Below are 17,761 nucleotides of genomic sequence, written 5' to 3'. Positions count from 1 at the left end.
CTTTGGAGATTATTTTTTTCCTCCTTTTGGATCCTTTTTGGACTAAAGATTTTTCTGTTTTGTGGTTGTCAGTAAGAAATTGCTTTTTGTACCCTTTTTGCTATTTTTGTTGTTAAACTCTTCTGAGTTCATTAAGAACGCGTCTGACTATTGGATTCAACTCTCTTCTGTGGCTTAGTGGTGGAAATTAAGACTCTTGATTTAAAAGTAATCAATGAAATAGGCACAATGGTCAAAACAAGAAGGCAGTAAACAGGCAGTGGGAATAACACTTGGTAAGGCAGTGAAACTGGCAATACTTCCCAAAGTAACAATGGAAAAGCATGGCTATTTATATGATGCAAACAAGAAGTCACCATAGAAGAAACGGTACAGTGTCAGTATTCAGGAGAGGGCTCCCTCTGGTGGTCGGCCAGCCTCATTCGTTACAGCTGGAGCCCTGAAATTGAAGAAATTGTGACAGAAATATATTACAATGGTATAATAAAATGTAATATTCACTGCGATGATGATGATGATAATAATAATTAAGCAAGATATCCCAAGCAAGACTGCTGTTGAATAGAAGTTTGGCAAAAAAATGCAATGACATGTTGAAAAGTTCTATTTTCACTTCTTAGAAGTTAAGAATGAATTGATTAGACACCATTTTGATGATGAAATTAAATTAAACTCTAAAACATGGAGTTCTGGAAAATAATAACAACAAAAAGGAAAACATGATTTGGTAAAGAATAAAACAGATTTCAGTAGGGTGCTACTTAAAAACACTTAAGCAATGTATCCTTGACTGAGAGACACTTGAGGGAAACATGGATTTCTTTTAATATATTATTTACATTGAAATTTAACTTTTTAAATAGGTTAAACGGGTGTGTTCAATAGCACATTTTCATATTAGCATATTTATGCTGTGGTTCTGAAATTGGCATCTATTTAAATTTCACTGGTATCGGTACCGACTACTAGTGACAACACTAGAATTGACACACCATCACTCCACATCAGAATAGCTACACTATCAACATCAACTCCATATGACAGAATTAAATCTAGCGTATGATTATGGCAATGAGTTGATCCTGTCACATTTTGTCTGAACCCAACAGAGTTGAAGATGCTAATACCAATGTATCATTTTCATTATCTATGTGAATTAAATAAATAATACATTTTGAAGTCATGAACAATCAAGGCTCTGTACATAGTAACTACTACATTGTAATCCATTACATCAGGGTTTGAGATTGTGAATGCTGATACAAACTGAGCGCTTGCCAATGGCACATTTGATGCAAATAGCAAAATTTGCAAAAAGAATGTGTAAGATTGAAGTTTAATTAAGAATAACGAGAGTTTTGCAGGCTACAAGTTACACTCTCAGCCTATGTGCCAAACCAGCGACAAGGACAAAAACCTAGCAACATCCTAGAAACCACCCAGAATACCATAGCAACCACATACAGTAGCAACATGCTAAAAAAAAAAAAAGCCCATAACAGCCTAGTAAACTTAGAACAATAGCCTGGCAACCACTCACAACATACTAGTATCATGGCAGTGAGTTTTTTATGTTTAGTCATGTGATGAGAGCTATCTTATGTGTGATTATGCAATTCTACAGGTTTATTTTATTTATTCTCTAGCTTTGTTTTCTTACTTTGTTGCTCTTTTTTCTCCTTCACAGATCCCAGAATAGGAGCCATAATCAAGACAATAGATTCCTTCTCAACACCTCTGCAGAAACCTGTGCCTTTAATAAACCCTGTAAAATCAATCAGTTTGGGACCAAAATATGATTACTGATAATCAGATTCTGACTGCCACCTTATAGACTGAACAAGCGACATCTGAGGGTGCATTTAAAAGCCAGTGAGTCCAACAGATCTGTGTAAACCAGGGTTGGGCAAAATTCAGAATTGAAGAATTGGCTCCCTTTCAATTCATGAGTTGGAATTTGAATTGAATTGGCCACACCCAGGATGTTGAATTAGATTTGAAATTGGAATGACAGGAAAAGGAATTCACTGCATTGCAATTTAGATAAATTCAGGAATTGAATTGGAAATTTAAATTCATTTTAATTCTGAACGGTGAACAGCTCTGGTAGAACGTAATCCAATGTCTCACGATTATGTAAAAGGAAATCCAACTCTGTGCAATATTAGTCACTCTTAGAATCAAGTTCATGTCTAAGTGATATTAACTGAGGAGACACTTATGAGCATCTAGAGCAGGGGTTAGCAACCTATGGCACGAGTGCCAGCATTGGCACGTGGAGGGGTAATCACTTGCACACAAGCAACGGCGAGAGTGTAGACTATTTATATGAAATTCCACACCTTTATTCCAATCTACATCTTGATGTAATCCTTCCTTATGATCACGAAGCGTGTTGTCATCAGCTGAATGGGCAGCTAAACAAAAAGTTCAAATATGACGAGACTACAATATACCCCACAGACTCGTGCAGCGCGTGCAAGCCATTCACGCATCACGAGCCGGCAGCGCTTCACTTTCGGTTAATCGCATGAGTAATCGCACCCGCTTTGCTTCGGTCAGTCTGCGTGGATGACAGCCTACATTTTGTGTTTCATTTGTTTATTTTTGCTTTCAGAACAACACGTGATGTAAAAAGGAAAACACCACTATTAATCCTTGAGATTTCCAACCCAGCATACAGTTACACCCTTCTTAAACCATGGTCACACACAAAATTACATTAAAAGATTAAAAGAGAAAACATAAACCCACATCGTGGGGTTCAAAAATCTGAGTCTATTCAAAATATAAATTAAACCTGAAAATAAAGTTTTAGGATTTTGCAGGTACGATTCACAGAAAAGGGCAAAATAATTGTCTCGTCACACTTTAATAGTGTTTAGTCTCCCATTCAGCTGATGAAACACGCTGTGTGATCATGAAGAAGGATTACATCAAGATGTAGATTGGAATGCAGGTGCGAAAAACGTAGATAAAATAGCCTGCTCCTCTCTCGCTGTTGCTTGTGTGCTAATGATTACATGATAACAGTGACATAATATAAGAAATATTTAAGATTCCACACAATTTCGTGATCAATAATCAAATAAGCAAAAAGATCAGCACAGCTATTGTCCAAGAAAATAAAAAAATGACACTCCATGTCAAAAAGGTTGCCGACCCCTGATCTAGAGATAAAATAGTGTTAGACAAAGAAAACACCTTCTTTCAGGGGAAAAGCCAAAGTACTTCTAATCTACAACAACGATGATGTTTAGAATGACATTTGGTGAAATTTTTTGTCAGTTTTAAATATGTGTGCCCCTATTTTATTTGCACTCAAAAAAATATTTTTGACTATTTGTAAGGTTTACAGCTTTTAATTTCAGAATACAATTCCACCAAATTGAATTGTGTAATTGTCAACCAAATGTAATAAATAAAGATTTTAAAGATTACTCGGTTTTACTCAAATTACATTTTATGGAATTTTGCTAAGAAATTGAAATGAGTAGATCTTAAAAACAATTTGTTTTGATTGTGCACTGTATTTGGGTCAGTGATGGGACACCAAATTGCAGGTTACAGCAATAACATTCAAATTTAATTTATGTTTAAAAATTACTATAATACTTATTTTATAATTAAAATATTTTCAATTTCTGAATTAAAATTAATTAATATTTTGTAGGTGGTGTAACTGTCCAAAGATTATAAAAAAGAAAATCTCCCATTCATCTATTTATTGATAGATTTTTGACGAAAGAAATGTTAGCAAATGTAGTTTTCAATCATTTTATTAATATTTGTTATAAATTAGCCAGTTTTGTTTGAACTATTACATTTCTAATATTTGAAAAATTCAATGTGGTGTAATGTGACAAGAAAACAGAGAGGACCCTTCAGACCCTCATAAGTTTATGAGAAACATCACATATTTGCACTTTTTTTTTTAAATGGTACATTTTGTTCAGATCAAGTGTTAATCGCAGATTTTGAAAGTGCTGAAATTTAACACTATACATAATTTTTCTTGTCAAAATTAATTTGTTTCCATCTTAGGAAAAAAACAAAACAAAATGTAACAATATCATGCTTTATTAACATTTTCCATACAAAGCCTTCCACAATATAAAGACAGAAATGTCACATCAAACGTTTCCCAAAGTCTAAGTGGGAGTTTGACTAATTGAAAGAACTAGTCCCCTCATAGGTTGCATATTTATTGCAATGGGCATTAAACTCTCATTATCCACAATATTAATCTGCCAGTAGACTGTGGCTATCTGCTTTCCTACAGCAATCGTGAAGCTGCATTCATGATTCGTGTCTGTTGCGGCAACACCAGCGTTGAGTGCCACTTTTAACTCACTGCCTTACATTGATGAAAAATAAGTCCCATCTGGGCTTGTTTTGTACATCAAATAGCGCTAGGAGCTCCTTTCTCCATCATTTTATCACTGACAGGGAAGTGCTGTCAGAGATTCTTTTATTTACTGAGATAACAACTTCCACGGCTCTATCATAGGACAGAGCGTAACTGTCAACTTTAGCGTGTTAAGACAGTTCTGCCCATAGAATGTCTATGGGACCACCGCGTATGCTAAGCTTGTAGGCTTCCTTTGGTAGAAGGGCTCTGGCGCTGTGGCGTGTGCGTCAGTGTAATGACTCCGGGTGGACACATTGCAAAGGTTCCGCCCTTCCCAACATGTGTTTATGCTGTATTAACGATAAATGTGTTAATTGCGATTAAGAAAAAAATAAATGCATTAAATGTTTTAAATTAATCGCATGTGTTAACGCATTAATTCTGACAGCTCTTATCATGATTAACGAATTTATCGTTTATACAACATAAACACATGTTGGGAAGGGCAGAACCTTTGTAATGTGTCCGCCTGGAGTCATTACACTGATGCGCACGCCACAGCGCCAGAGACACTTCACAACACAAACACACACCAGAGCCCTTCTACCAAGGGAGCCTACAAGCTTAGCATAAGATAGCAAAATGCGGCGGTCCCATAGACATTCTATTGGCAGAACTGTCGTAACAGTTACACTCTCTGCTATGATAGAGCCGCGGAGGTTGTTATCTCACTAAATAAAAGAATCTCTGCACACACACAATAGTCCTTCCATGCTAAAATGGTAGAGAAAGAACCTTAATGCTATTTGATGTACAAAACAATCAGAATGAGACTTTTTTTGTTTGCAAGCGCTCTTCGTGTGAGGTTCAAAGTGGCGCTGGTGTTGATACTGATGCAAATCATAAAGCGGCTTCAAGGTTGCTGTAACAAAGCGGAGAGCCACAGTCTACCAGCAGATTAATATTGTGGAGGATGAGAGATTAATGCCTAATGCAGTGAATATGCAACCTATGTGGGGACTAGTCAAACTCCCACTTAGACTTTGGGAAACATTTAATTTTACTTGAATTGGTGATATATTAGTGCTATAATCTTTTCAGTCTTTATACTGTGGAAGGCTTTGTTTGGAAAATGTTAATAAAGTATTATATTGTTTTTTTTTTTCTTTCCTAAGATGGAAATAATCGTGATTAACTACAAAAAATGATGTGATCAATCACAATAAAAAATGATAATCGACTGACAGCCCTAATATAGAGATATATATATATATATATATATATATATTAGGGCTGTCAATCAATATTTTTTTTTATCTAATTAATTACATAATGTACTGATTAATCAATCAAATGAATCGCAATTAATCGCATATATAATATTTGCTGAGAAGCCCCTCAAATAACAATAATTCAATATATAATGATGAAATAATTATAAATAGTTATAATTAAATAATTACAAATAATATAGATATATGCGTGTGTGTATTATAAAAAAAATATATAATATTCATATAATTAAAATGCATCACATTATTGTGGCAGAGGAGTTCAGATTCGGTCACACATACCTTTGCATGGTGAAATTCCATGGGTGAAATACAGTCATTTCAATGGGAATCGTGAAAGCATGATCGTGAATTTCACATGATGGACGTCTGCGGGCGAAGAATGTCCCCTCATGGAGTTCAAGTTTGGTGAACTTTGCGTTGACCAGTAGGAAGTTGCTTGGTTTGGCAGTGACCTCAGGGTGGTCTGAATATGCACAATGCACAAGGATATCATTTTAGCAGCGATTTTCTTTTCAACTTCACTCTGCCAGAATATGAAGTGCAGGATTAAAAAGAGGCTGCTTGGCAGTTATTTTTGTCTAAATTCACACGCGCTAAACATCCACCCACGCCTTCTTCGCCCGCGGAATTTCACAGTGCAAAGGGTATGTGTGACCATGCCTTCAAGCATTAATAAGACAATACGTAAAGTGGCTTTAGAATCCAACGTATTGTTTATTTCCATATTATTGAACATAAGCCAATCATTGGCCTACAGTTCACAGCAATCCATTTTGCAATTGATTTTGTCAATCAGTCTGAGATTTATTATACGGGCTTGTCTAAGGACCCGTCAATGTACACCTGTGTCAGACGGACGCTTTTGGAGCGTCTCACTTTGGTTGAATCGCGTCATAAGCATACCATTTTTAGGTCGCTGTGTCAAGTTAAACGTAGTTTAGTACTTAGAAAAACACATCTTGAGACCCCTAAGTTCAGATTTGCGCTCCATCAAGCTGTGTTTTGAATGCAAGAATGTGTCCTCGTGTTGTGCTGTCTGCTGAAGGGTTGGTTTGTTCTCTCTATAAGCTGTGCGTTGCCTATACAGCTAAAGTTTCGCTTACTGCCCCTTGAGAAACAGGTGGTACTTCAAGTTTGAATTGCTCAGGGCTGCGTTTTCCAAAAGCATTGTAAGCCTAAGTAGATCGTAGAAACCATTGGCACTATTATTCTTAACTTATTATATATATATATATATATTTTGTTTTTTTACAAATATCATGATAGTTTGCAGGACCGTTTCTAAAAATCCTCTGAGTAGGATTTGGCTTATATCAGTTTGAAATCATTTTACTACATGGTAACTTGACATTTTTAGTCACTAAATCGAAACATTTGTAGAAAATTTTTTCAACCACCAAGAATATATTTACATTTCTAATATTACATCTTTTTATCGTCATAGACATCCTTAATTGTCATTGACCCATTTACTGCAAATGAAGGTGTAATTGATGCGTGTACAAATGTGTCTTTAAGAGACAGTACTGAGACTTGGAGATGGATATGGGTTGTTTTCAGTGTTTGGACACTTGGCCGTTTTCACACCATTTCATTCAGAACCTGGCATGTTTTCTCCCTTAGTTTGGTTCGTTTAGGCATATATGAACACTGCGATCACATTCTGATCCATACCAAACCAATCCGGCCAAGACCACCTTAAAAGATTGGTCACCCTCATCCCAATCACAGCTGTACTCTGAGAGTTTGATATTGTTTCAATAAAAATAACTCAAAATACAGTTTATTTCCAGATTTTGTTTTATGTAGGCTGGCACATTTTCTCAGTTTGCCCTCCACTGGCATGTGTGGCATAAAGTTAATTTAGGACCCTGGCTACATTGTAACATGAACCCGTTACAGGTAAATATTTGTCACACTGTATATTGTATTCTTGGATTAGATGCCACAAAAGATCTTCAGATACACTGAAACAAATGACTAGTAATACTTGCAAGTTTTTCTAAGTACATTGTAATGGTATAAAATTAAGTAAAATAATATTGGTTAAAGTGAGTAAATGTAACTTACATATTTCAGTTAATACAGTAACTTTTACTAACAAATATGATGTACATGGTACATTTACATTTTGAACTCTTCTTATAATCTTGTTTAATAATGTACCACATTACATACAGAACCTTCCACAGGGAAGCATTTGGTCATGAACAGGTCATTTTGAGTAGATTACCAATAAAAACAGCGTAAATAAACTGAAAAAAAAAATGTACTTATTTACCTGTGAAATTTACTCAAATTAGTGAATAAATATGACAAGGTTTTCAACTTTAGGATTGATACATGATGACATGTTGTAATGATAAAAAACAATTGTGAATAATATTTATTTATATGTTAGAGCATTTATTTTTATACGTTTGAATCGAATACAAATGTAGAATTTACTTGAGATTTTCAAGTTCACCCTTTAACTTATTCAATGTGAAAAGTACTTTTTCTTTTCTGCTATATTTACTTCACCACAAAATCTTCTTTCCTCCATTCCCATGTACATCTTAATTGATGATCAGTCATTTTTCTATATATTGTTTTTTTTTTTTATGTGTGTGTTTCATCATACAACACCGATTCTGTTCTGTAAAGGAACAGCTCCCCTCATGTCATGATTTTATTTCTTCCATAGAGCACAATAGGTTCATTTTTGACAAATATCTTGGTTGTTTTTTCTTTTTCCATATAATGAAACTGAATGACTTGGAATAAAGCACACATGTCAGATTGTCTTCTTTTATGGTGCTTGTTTGTCATTTTTAAGCTTGACACCCCAGTTCTCATTCACTTTCATTAAATGGAAAAGAGCAGCTACCGCAGGATATTCTTCTTTTGTTTTCCATAGAAGAAAGAAAGTCATACAGGTTTGGAACGACATGAAGGTGAGTAACTGTGAACTCTCCTTTAAGAGAAAGGGATTTAAGACAGAGATGAAACTAGTTTAAATCTTTGTTTTTATTTTCCTCAAGCACACGTTTATGTGAGTTTTAGTTGGATTTCTCATCATATCTCTGAATAGAATGACTGTGAATTGCATATGTGTCTGAGTCTAACAAGCGTCTTTGATTATCTTTCCCAAAACCCCTAAAACAAAGTTACCAAACTGGTCTGAAGCCAAATGAATGTTTTCTTTATGTAACTAGGTAAAGTGTTCATCTGGTTAAAACTTAACCATCCTTTTAATGTTACATTGTATTTTCATGAATGATCTTTTTTGTTCAATAAAGTAAAACTAAAACTAAAAGCTGTTTTTGCTCATTTCATGTATAAGTCTTTAAAAAGTCTTTGCTTTTCAATTATTGTTATTATTTGAATGATTTACTTCATTCTACAGTTTTGTTCATTTCATTTTCAATCAATTATTCAGCTGTGAATATCTTGCTATGATTTGGTTTAAAAAAGTATGATGTGATTTGGTTGTCACCTTTGGTTAAGACCAATATTCATCTAATTTAACGAGTAATTTTTACAGGTAATTTTATATCCTAAAATATATCATTTAAATAAGATTCTGCAGTCTCTGTACACAGTGTATGTAGGAAAATATCTTCTAGGCATCATATATGATTTAAACTGGAGTTTCAGTGCTACAATTTGGCATTTTGAGTGGAGGACTCAAATGTGGCATTTCAGAATTTCAGAAGGCATGAAGAAACAAAAATGTATTCACCTAATGTAAAACACATCTCTATATAAATGTTGATCACAAGAGTGTTTTGCAAGATAATTCTATAATTTAGGGTATTTCATAAACCATTTTTTCTAACCATTTTCTTCAGAAATATCCATTTTATCCGTTAAGGGAAAGCATGTTATAATATCACACATATATTGTGCACCCCATGTTTCATTTTGCTTGAAATTGCCATGATGTTTCTTAATTGACAGTTTTTGCATTGTCCGTTTCTTAAGTGAGTGGGTCTTAAGTTCAAAATAATGAATAAAAAATGTTAAAGTTAACAGTATCTGTATTTTATTTATTTTTAAATTCTAAACACTTCAGAAAAATAGCATTTTTTTAGACTGAGTTTGACATTTTAATAAAGAAAATATCTTATTTTACTCATGTCCACAAAAGTTCTGTCAACTATGTTACTAAACAAACACCCCCTGCAACTAAAAAATGGTATATCCCAAAATCATGTGATGTCATTTTCCTCTGTGGGGGACAATTTGAACACAATGGCAAGTGTTGTTTCTTTTTTTTTTTTTTCAACATTTTAACTACAATAGCATATTGTCAAGGAGTATATTAATTGACCATCAACTATGTTGGGTACATTGTTAGAATTTGCAATATTTTTATGATTTTAACTAAAATATATATAAAAATTTGAGGTTCACCAGATCAAGAAAATGACATGTGGTTGGCCAAGCAAGGCCTACCATTAGGTGTGTTCGACATCATGCAGCGCTGCGCAGACCGATCAGTGCTGGACTTGAAACAGTGCATGTCGGTTAGAAATTTTGTCCAACTTGAACCGGCTCCACTGCCACGTCACCGTTACATATGCCATCAAAGTACCGCCAGAGTGATTCGAGAGCAGCCGGCTGATGCAACCTCTGCAGTTGCTCCAGAGGAGCTGCACAAACTCTGAATGACCACACAGCTCATTCATGATTGGCCAGACTCACGACGTGACAATGGTTACACATGTTTCATGGGCTGCGTGCGCAATGTCATACTTCACATACTACTCTTACTACTTGTGCTATGGCAGAAATAAGAGTAGTGTGCTAGTATGCAATTACTGTAGTGTTTATTCTGACACTTCCAGTTCTGCCAAAACTCTCACAACTCTCATGTTTATATGGTGTTATATTATGTTTGTCATAGTAATATTATGTTTATTCATTAAAAACATAAAAAATGATTACAGATACTGACTCCTTAATTGGTATTAAAATAATACAGGCTTTTATTGTACTTTCTTCTTGTACACCCAACAGGCACTGTATTAAGCAGCACAGAAACCTTTCAGATGAATGTTTCTGATTATTTTGTGTAAAAATCAAGCATCTCTCTATCTGAATCACATTTCGTCTGCAAACATTGCGTGATCTTCTCGTCGTCTGCTGGAGCCACACCAGTCACAGAAGTGTCCGGTTTGACTGCTCTCATTTCAGCTCCGACTGCAAACAGCAAATCTCGCCGATCGGTAAATCGAGATGCAGTTCAAGTCGAACACACCTATTGGAATTATTAGTCAAAATGGGGGAATTGTAAACTATGTTACCTGTCAACCAAGTTACCTCCAGGACAAACTCTTGTGTAACATAGTTGACATTACCCTGCTGTGTCCACTGATGATAACTAATTATTGTCCATAGATCAGTTTTTGTCATCATTTAAGCCTGTATATGTCAGAGGACATTGAGGGTGTGTGTGCCTCATGATGATTAGGAATTAAGGGACATTTAATTGATTTTACAAAATTAACTACATATTGTTCCTTTGCAAGTTAAAACAGAGATATTCTTATGTAAATAGTGTCACTGTATTTTATGAAAAAAGTAGGATATTGCTTTTTCAACTATGTTACTAGTTGCAGCTGTGTTGTGTTTTTTTGTTGTTAATATTGCTGGTGGTCCTGTTGAAGCAAAATGAAACAAGTTTTCACTTGAACACAACGTCTCGTGCGTGCAGTAACTACAGTGGTGGCCACAAATATTGGCACCTTTGGTAAATATGCCAAAGAATGCTTTGAAAAAACAATCTGCATTGTTTAGCCTTTTGATCTTTCATTCAAAAAATTCACAATAATCTAAATTAATTGAAGTAAAATAATTGAAACAGGGGAAATATCTCATTATTAAATAAATCTTTTTCTCCAAAACGCATTGGCCAAATTATTGGCACCCTTTTATTCAATACATTTTGCAACCTCCCTTTGCTAAAATAACAGCTCTTTGTACTGCCTGGAGGTCCAAAAACATACTACTGTTCACATGGAACCCTTCTCCACTTCGGCCTTCAAAGCTCTCGTTTGAATATTTGCTAGGCAGTTACCAAGGTGATACTTAACATGGCTCCTTGCTATCCTGAGTGAAATAAGTCAACCCGGAAGTCTCTATGGCATTCTGATCCCGTAATATGAATGGGAATATACTTCAGATATGTTTTACTCATTCTGTCTAGGGGTGCCAATAATTATGGCCAACGTGTTTTGGAGAAAAATATTTATTTAATAATGAGATATTTCCCCTCTTTCAATTGTTTTACTTCAATTCCTCAAGATGGCGCCGAGTATGGCTGCTGCGTTGCGAGCTCCGACACAACATAGCAATGTTTTGTTTGTCTTGTTTACAATTCTTATGTTTTTTGTCTTGGATGTTGTCTGCCTTATTGTCTACGACAGACAAACACTTTTGGACATTGGTTCAGCGATCTCACACCGAAAACCGGACTTCACATTCCTCAATGCCGACCCGCTGTTTACAAACACGCAAGCGGAGCCCTTTGTCTGGGCAGCACGGCCGCGGAAACGCAGGAGGAAAAGGGGAAACAGAGCCGGCGTTCTCATCAGAGTAAGACGCCGCGCAAATCGACCCCCGCTACCCACTATTCTACTGGCAAATGTTCAGTCTCTGGATAACAAGCTCTGCGAGCTGAAAGCGCGGATCTCTTTCCAACGAGAGACGAGGGACTGCTGCATTATCTGCCTAACAGAAACTTGGATGTCTGTGGAGATTCCAGACTCAGCCATTGAACCCGCGGGGTTCTCCATGCACCAAGCGGACAGAGCGAAAGACCTCTCAAGTAAAACTAGAGGAGGTGGTGTATGTTTTATGATCAACAAATCCTGGTGTGATCAGAGGAACGTACATTCCATCAAGTCTTTCTGTTCTCCTGATCTGGAATTTCTTATGCTTCTGTGTCGACCATTCTGGCTACTGAGGGAATTCACAGCGGTCATTATCACTGCTGTATACATCCCCCACAAGCCGACACAGACCGGGCACTCAAGGAACTGTATGGGAGTATAAGTGAGCAAGAAACCGCGCACCCTGAGGCCGCGTTCATTGTGACCGGGGACTTTAATAAAGCCAGTTTAAAATCAGTCGCACCAAAATATCACCAGCACATTAGTTTCAACACACGAGGGGACCGGGTTTTGGATCATTGCTACTCTCCGTTCCGGGATGGCTACAAATCCCTCCCCCGCCCACTATTTGGCAAATCGGACCACTCTTCCATTCTGCTTCTGCCCGCTTACAGGCAGAAATTGAAACAGGAAGCACCCACCCTCAGAACGATCCAGTGCTGGTTGGACCAATCAGATTCTATGCTACAAGACTGTTTTGATCACACGGACTGGGAGATGTTCCGGTCCGCCTCTGATGACGACATCAAGCTTTACGCTGATAGCGTAATGTGTTTCATCAGAACATGCGTAGAGGAAGTGATTCCGACCAGAACTGTACGAATCTATCCGAATCAGAAGCCATGGATCAATAGCGATGTTCGCGCGGCACTTAATGTGCGGACCTCCGCTTTTAATTCCGGGAACGCGGAGGAGCATAAACAAGCCAGTTATGCCCTCCGAAAAACTATCAAAACAGCAAAACGCCAGTACAGGAGCAAGATTGAAGGACAGTTTAACGCCACCAACTCTAGAAGCATGTGGCAGGGAATTAACATCATCACGGACTTTAAAGGGAATAAAAACTCCGCCATGAACACCGCTGCCTCTCTACCGGATGAGCTAAATACTTTTTATGCTCGTTTCGAGGGAAATAACACCGCCCTCGCGGAGAGAGCTCTCGCGGCTGAAACTACAGAGGTCAGTTCACTCTCCGTCTCTGTAGCGGATATAACCCGATCCTTCCGATGGGTGAATATCCACAAAGCCGCAGGCCCAGACGGCATTCCGGGCCGCGTCATCAGAGCGTGCGCGAACCAGCTGGCTGGTGTTTTTACGGACATTTTCAACATTTCCCTCTCTTTGTCTGTAGTCCCCACATGCTTTAAAACATCCACCATTGTGCCTGTTCCAAAACAATCAAAAATAACTTGTTTAAATGACTGGCGTCCTGTTGCTCTGACCCCCATCATCAGCAAATGCTTTGAGAGACTAATCAGAGATTACATCTGCTCTGTATTGCCACTCAATCTTGACCCGCTGCAGTTTGCTTACCGCAACAACCGCTCCACTGATGATGCCATTGCATCTACAATACACACTACTCTCTCCCACCTGGAAAAAAAAGAACACTTATGTGAGAATATTGTTTGTAGACTACAGCTCAGCATTCAACACCATAGTGCCCTCCAAGCTAGATGAGAAACTCCGGGCTCTGGGCTTAAACAGCTCGCTGTGCAGCTGGATCCTGGACTTCCTGTCAAGCAGACGCCAGGTGGTTAGAATAGGCAGCAACATCTCCTCATCACTGATCCTCAACACTGGAGCCCCACAGGGCTGTGTTCTCAGCCCACTACTGTATTCCTTGTACACACATGACTGTGTGGCAACACATAGCTCCAATGCCATCATTAAGTTTGCTGATGACACGACGGTGGTAGGTCTGATCACTGACAATGATGAAACAGCCAACAGAGAGGAGGTGCACACTCTGACACACTGGTGTCAGGAGCACAACCTCTCCCTCAACGTCAGTAAGACAAAGGAGCTTGTGGTGGACTTCAGAAGAAAAGACAGAGAACACAGTCCCATCACCATCAATGGAGCACCAGTGGAGAGAGTCAGCAGCTTCAAGTTCCTGGGTGTCCACATCACTGAGGAACTCACATGGTCCGTCCACACTGAAGTCGTTGTGAAGAAGGCTCATCAGCGCCTCTTCTTCCTGAGACGGCTGAGGAAGTTTGGAATGAACCACCACATCCTCACACGGTTCTACACCTGCACTGTGGAGAGCATCCTGACTGGCTGTATCTCCGCCTGGTACGGCAATAGCACCGCCCACAACCGCAAAGCACTGCAAAGGGTGGTGCAAACTGCCAAACACATCATCGGAGGTGAGCTTCCCTCCCTCCAGGAAAGGCGGTATGTGAAAAAAGCTCGGAGGATCATCAGAGACTCCAGCCACCCAAACCATGGGCTGTTCTCACTGCTACCATCAGGTAGGCAGTATCGCAGCATCAGGACCCGCACCAGCCGACTCCATGATAGCTTCTTCCCTCAAGCAATCAGACTTCTGAACTCTTGATCTCTCGTGATCAATATACATCAGCACTGCACTTTATTACCCTTACTCTTATATCTCACACCGGACTGTCATAAATTATATTATTATTATTATATTATGTCTCTCTCAACAACTGACTATCAACCGACAGCCTGAATGTCAATACAGTACAATACTGTACATTCTATATATATATATACTTTTTTTTATATATATATTTTAATTTTTAATTTTTATTGAATAATGTGTATCTATATAGTAAAAAACAAAAAACAAAAACAGCGTATTGTATACTGTACAGTGTATGTTATTATTTGTATATTGTTGTGTGTAATTATGTGTATATCAGACGTTTAAATTGTGCTGTTAATTTGATGTTATTGTAAATTGGTATATGTCTCATCACTGTCATGACTGCTATGTTGATTGGAACTGCACCCAAGAATTTCACACACCATTGCACTTGTGTATATGGCTGTGTGACAATAAAGTGATTTGATTTGATTTGAATTAAAGGTTAGATTTTTGTGAATTTTTTGAATGAAAGATCAAAAGGATAAGCAATGCAGATTTTCTTTTTCACAGCCTTATTTTGCACATATTTACCAAGGGTGCCAATATTTTTGGCCACCACTGTAGTTACTGCACGCACGAGACGTTGTGTTCAGTGAAAACTTGTTTCATTTTGCTTCAACAGGACCACCAGCAATATTAACAACAAAAAAACACAACACAGCTGCACACAAACCAGAGAACATAACTTACAAAACATGTCTGAAGAGCTTGTAGTAAAATAGATGCATTTCAATGCCCAGCCTTATTAGTTTGCAGTAACTACTGCTCTCGTGCAGGGAGCTCTAAAGCTCTAAAGTCTCATGAACGTGCACAGGAGATCAATGGTCGGTCACGAGTTTCTCACCAAACCTTCAGAAGAAGACACAAGTCACATACAATAATTTATTAGACTTCTGAATTATACTTTTGTGTCCTTTTGAAACTTGAAGAGGTGGTCACCATAAACTGCCATTGTATGACATCACTGAGCACATTTTTTTTCACAATTTCTCCCTTTGTGTTAAGAAAAAGAAATTCATATAGGGTTAGACGAGGAGGAGGGCATGGCTGGGCCATGAGGATGCTCGCCCGGCGCTGAGTTGCCTAATCAATGGGAGGGAGATAAGGGAAGAGCCGGGGATGCCAGAGGGAGAGAGAGAGACACACACGTGGCCGCTCTGTGTGTGTGTGTGTGTGTGTGTGTTTATGTTGCTGTGTTTCAGTTTTATGTTGGTGTCAATTCGGTTCCTGCTTCCTCCTTTCCCGAAATGTTACACTGCTGCCGAAACCCAGGAGAGTAGGAAGGGCACGCTGTCCATGAGAACTCACCGCTGCCGTCTGCCAGGAGATGGAGGTGCCGCTGCCATCTGCCAGGAGAAGGAGGAGCCGCTGCCGTCCACCAGGGGACGGAGGAGTTGCTGCCATCCACCAGGAGCCGGAGGAACCGCTGCCGTCCGCCAGGATGCAGAGGAGCCGTTGCAGTCTGTCAGGGGGCGGAGGACACGCTGCAGTCCACTGGGAGGCAGATGAACCACTGCTGTCCGCCAGGGGACAGAGGAGCGGCTGTCATCCGCCAGGGGGTGGAGGAGCAGCTGAGAACTGGGTGGGCGGTGTGCCCGCGGGAGCTGAAGAAGAGTGTTTTCTTTTCTCTCTCTCTTCTCTCCTTGCTCGCTCTTTCTCTCTCCCACTCCCTCCCCTCATCTCTCTCAGATTCACATGAGGCGGAGAGGACCATCGGGTGGTGGAACGGCCGGAAGGGCAGCGTCTCCCCTCCAGAGATGGGGGGAGTAAGCCAGTCCGGATGGCACCCCGGCCTGAATCGGGCAGTGGAGGAGTGTGACGAGGAGGAGGGAGTGGCCGGGCCATGAGGAAGCACGCCCGGCGCTGAGTTGCTTATTCAGCGAAAGGGAGATAAGGGAAGAGCCGGGGATGCCAGAGGGAGAGAGAGAGACACAGAGCGGCCACATGTGTCTCTGTGTCTCTGTTTCTCTCCCTGTGGAATTGAGAGAGAGAGGTGTAAAAGTTCAACAACTTGTCAGCAGCATGAGAGAGAAAGCAAGGGACACACACAAATAAGTATTACACAAATAGACATTACAATTTATTACATGTAATCATTGCAAAACAAACATCACAGGTGAAAACATTTTCAATTATTTATTACATACTTACAGTCGGGTTAATTAGTTAAAATGCTATTTTGCTTACTCTTCGTCTTTGTCTCATTTCTCATCGGCAAATCAAATCAGACTCCCGGAGACAAACCCTGTCACTACTCACAAGGTGTGTCAGCTTGTGATTCAAAAGCCTGCTGGTCAAGTACAAAAGAGCCATCATAGAAAGATTAAAAATATGACCATTCCATCACAGCACCATTAGGGGGCACCATTTGATGGAAATTATGCATCTATGAAGAATTATTTGAACTCAACATCTGCGTTCTAACACAACAAATCATATATATATAGATAGATAGATAGATAGATACAGGGTTGGAAGGGTTACTTTTTAAATGTATTCCACTACAGATTACAGAATACATGCTGTAAAATGTAATTTGTAATGTATTTCGTTAGATTACTCAAGGTCAGTAATGTATTCTAAATACTTTGGATTACTTCTTCAGCACTGGTAGATTTTTTTACTTGTTTTGACTATAAAAACTCTGCCAGTACAGTAAGACAAAATACACGTTAAAAATACATTCTCTGAAAAACCTAAATATCTTATGCAGTGTTGTTTCTAAAATAAAGCTGACAATTTACACAAGGTTTATTTCTATTTCTTCTGCTCCAAACTTACTTCAAACGTACTTCCCTGTCTGCTCGTATGAATGTAACACATCATAAGAAAGTGTTTC

The 17,761-nt window shown here is 38.6% G+C and overlaps 1 protein-coding gene across 3 annotated transcripts in view; it reads left to right on the top strand.

Moving 5' to 3' along the window:
• LOC127435329 (potassium voltage-gated channel subfamily A member 5-like) overlaps positions 1-3,398 on the top strand; it is a 68,567-nt gene extending 65,169 nt beyond the window's left edge. For all 3 annotated transcript variants that reach the window (XM_051688737.1, XM_051688735.1, XM_051688736.1), the window contains one exon: positions 1,688-3,398. The gene's annotated coding sequence lies outside the window, so the exon portion shown is untranslated. The remainder of the gene's footprint in view (positions 1-1,687) is intronic.
• The last annotated feature ends 14,363 nt before the right edge of the window (positions 3,399-17,761 follow it).

The sequence above is a fragment of the Myxocyprinus asiaticus genome, chromosome 45 (genome assembly GCF_019703515.2).
Source record: "Myxocyprinus asiaticus isolate MX2 ecotype Aquarium Trade chromosome 45, UBuf_Myxa_2, whole genome shotgun sequence".
Lineage (NCBI taxonomy): Eukaryota > Metazoa > Chordata > Actinopteri > Cypriniformes > Catostomidae > Myxocyprinus > Myxocyprinus asiaticus.
The sequence above is the reverse complement of the archived record's forward strand: the minus strand, read 5'-3'. Positions and strand labels throughout refer to the sequence as shown.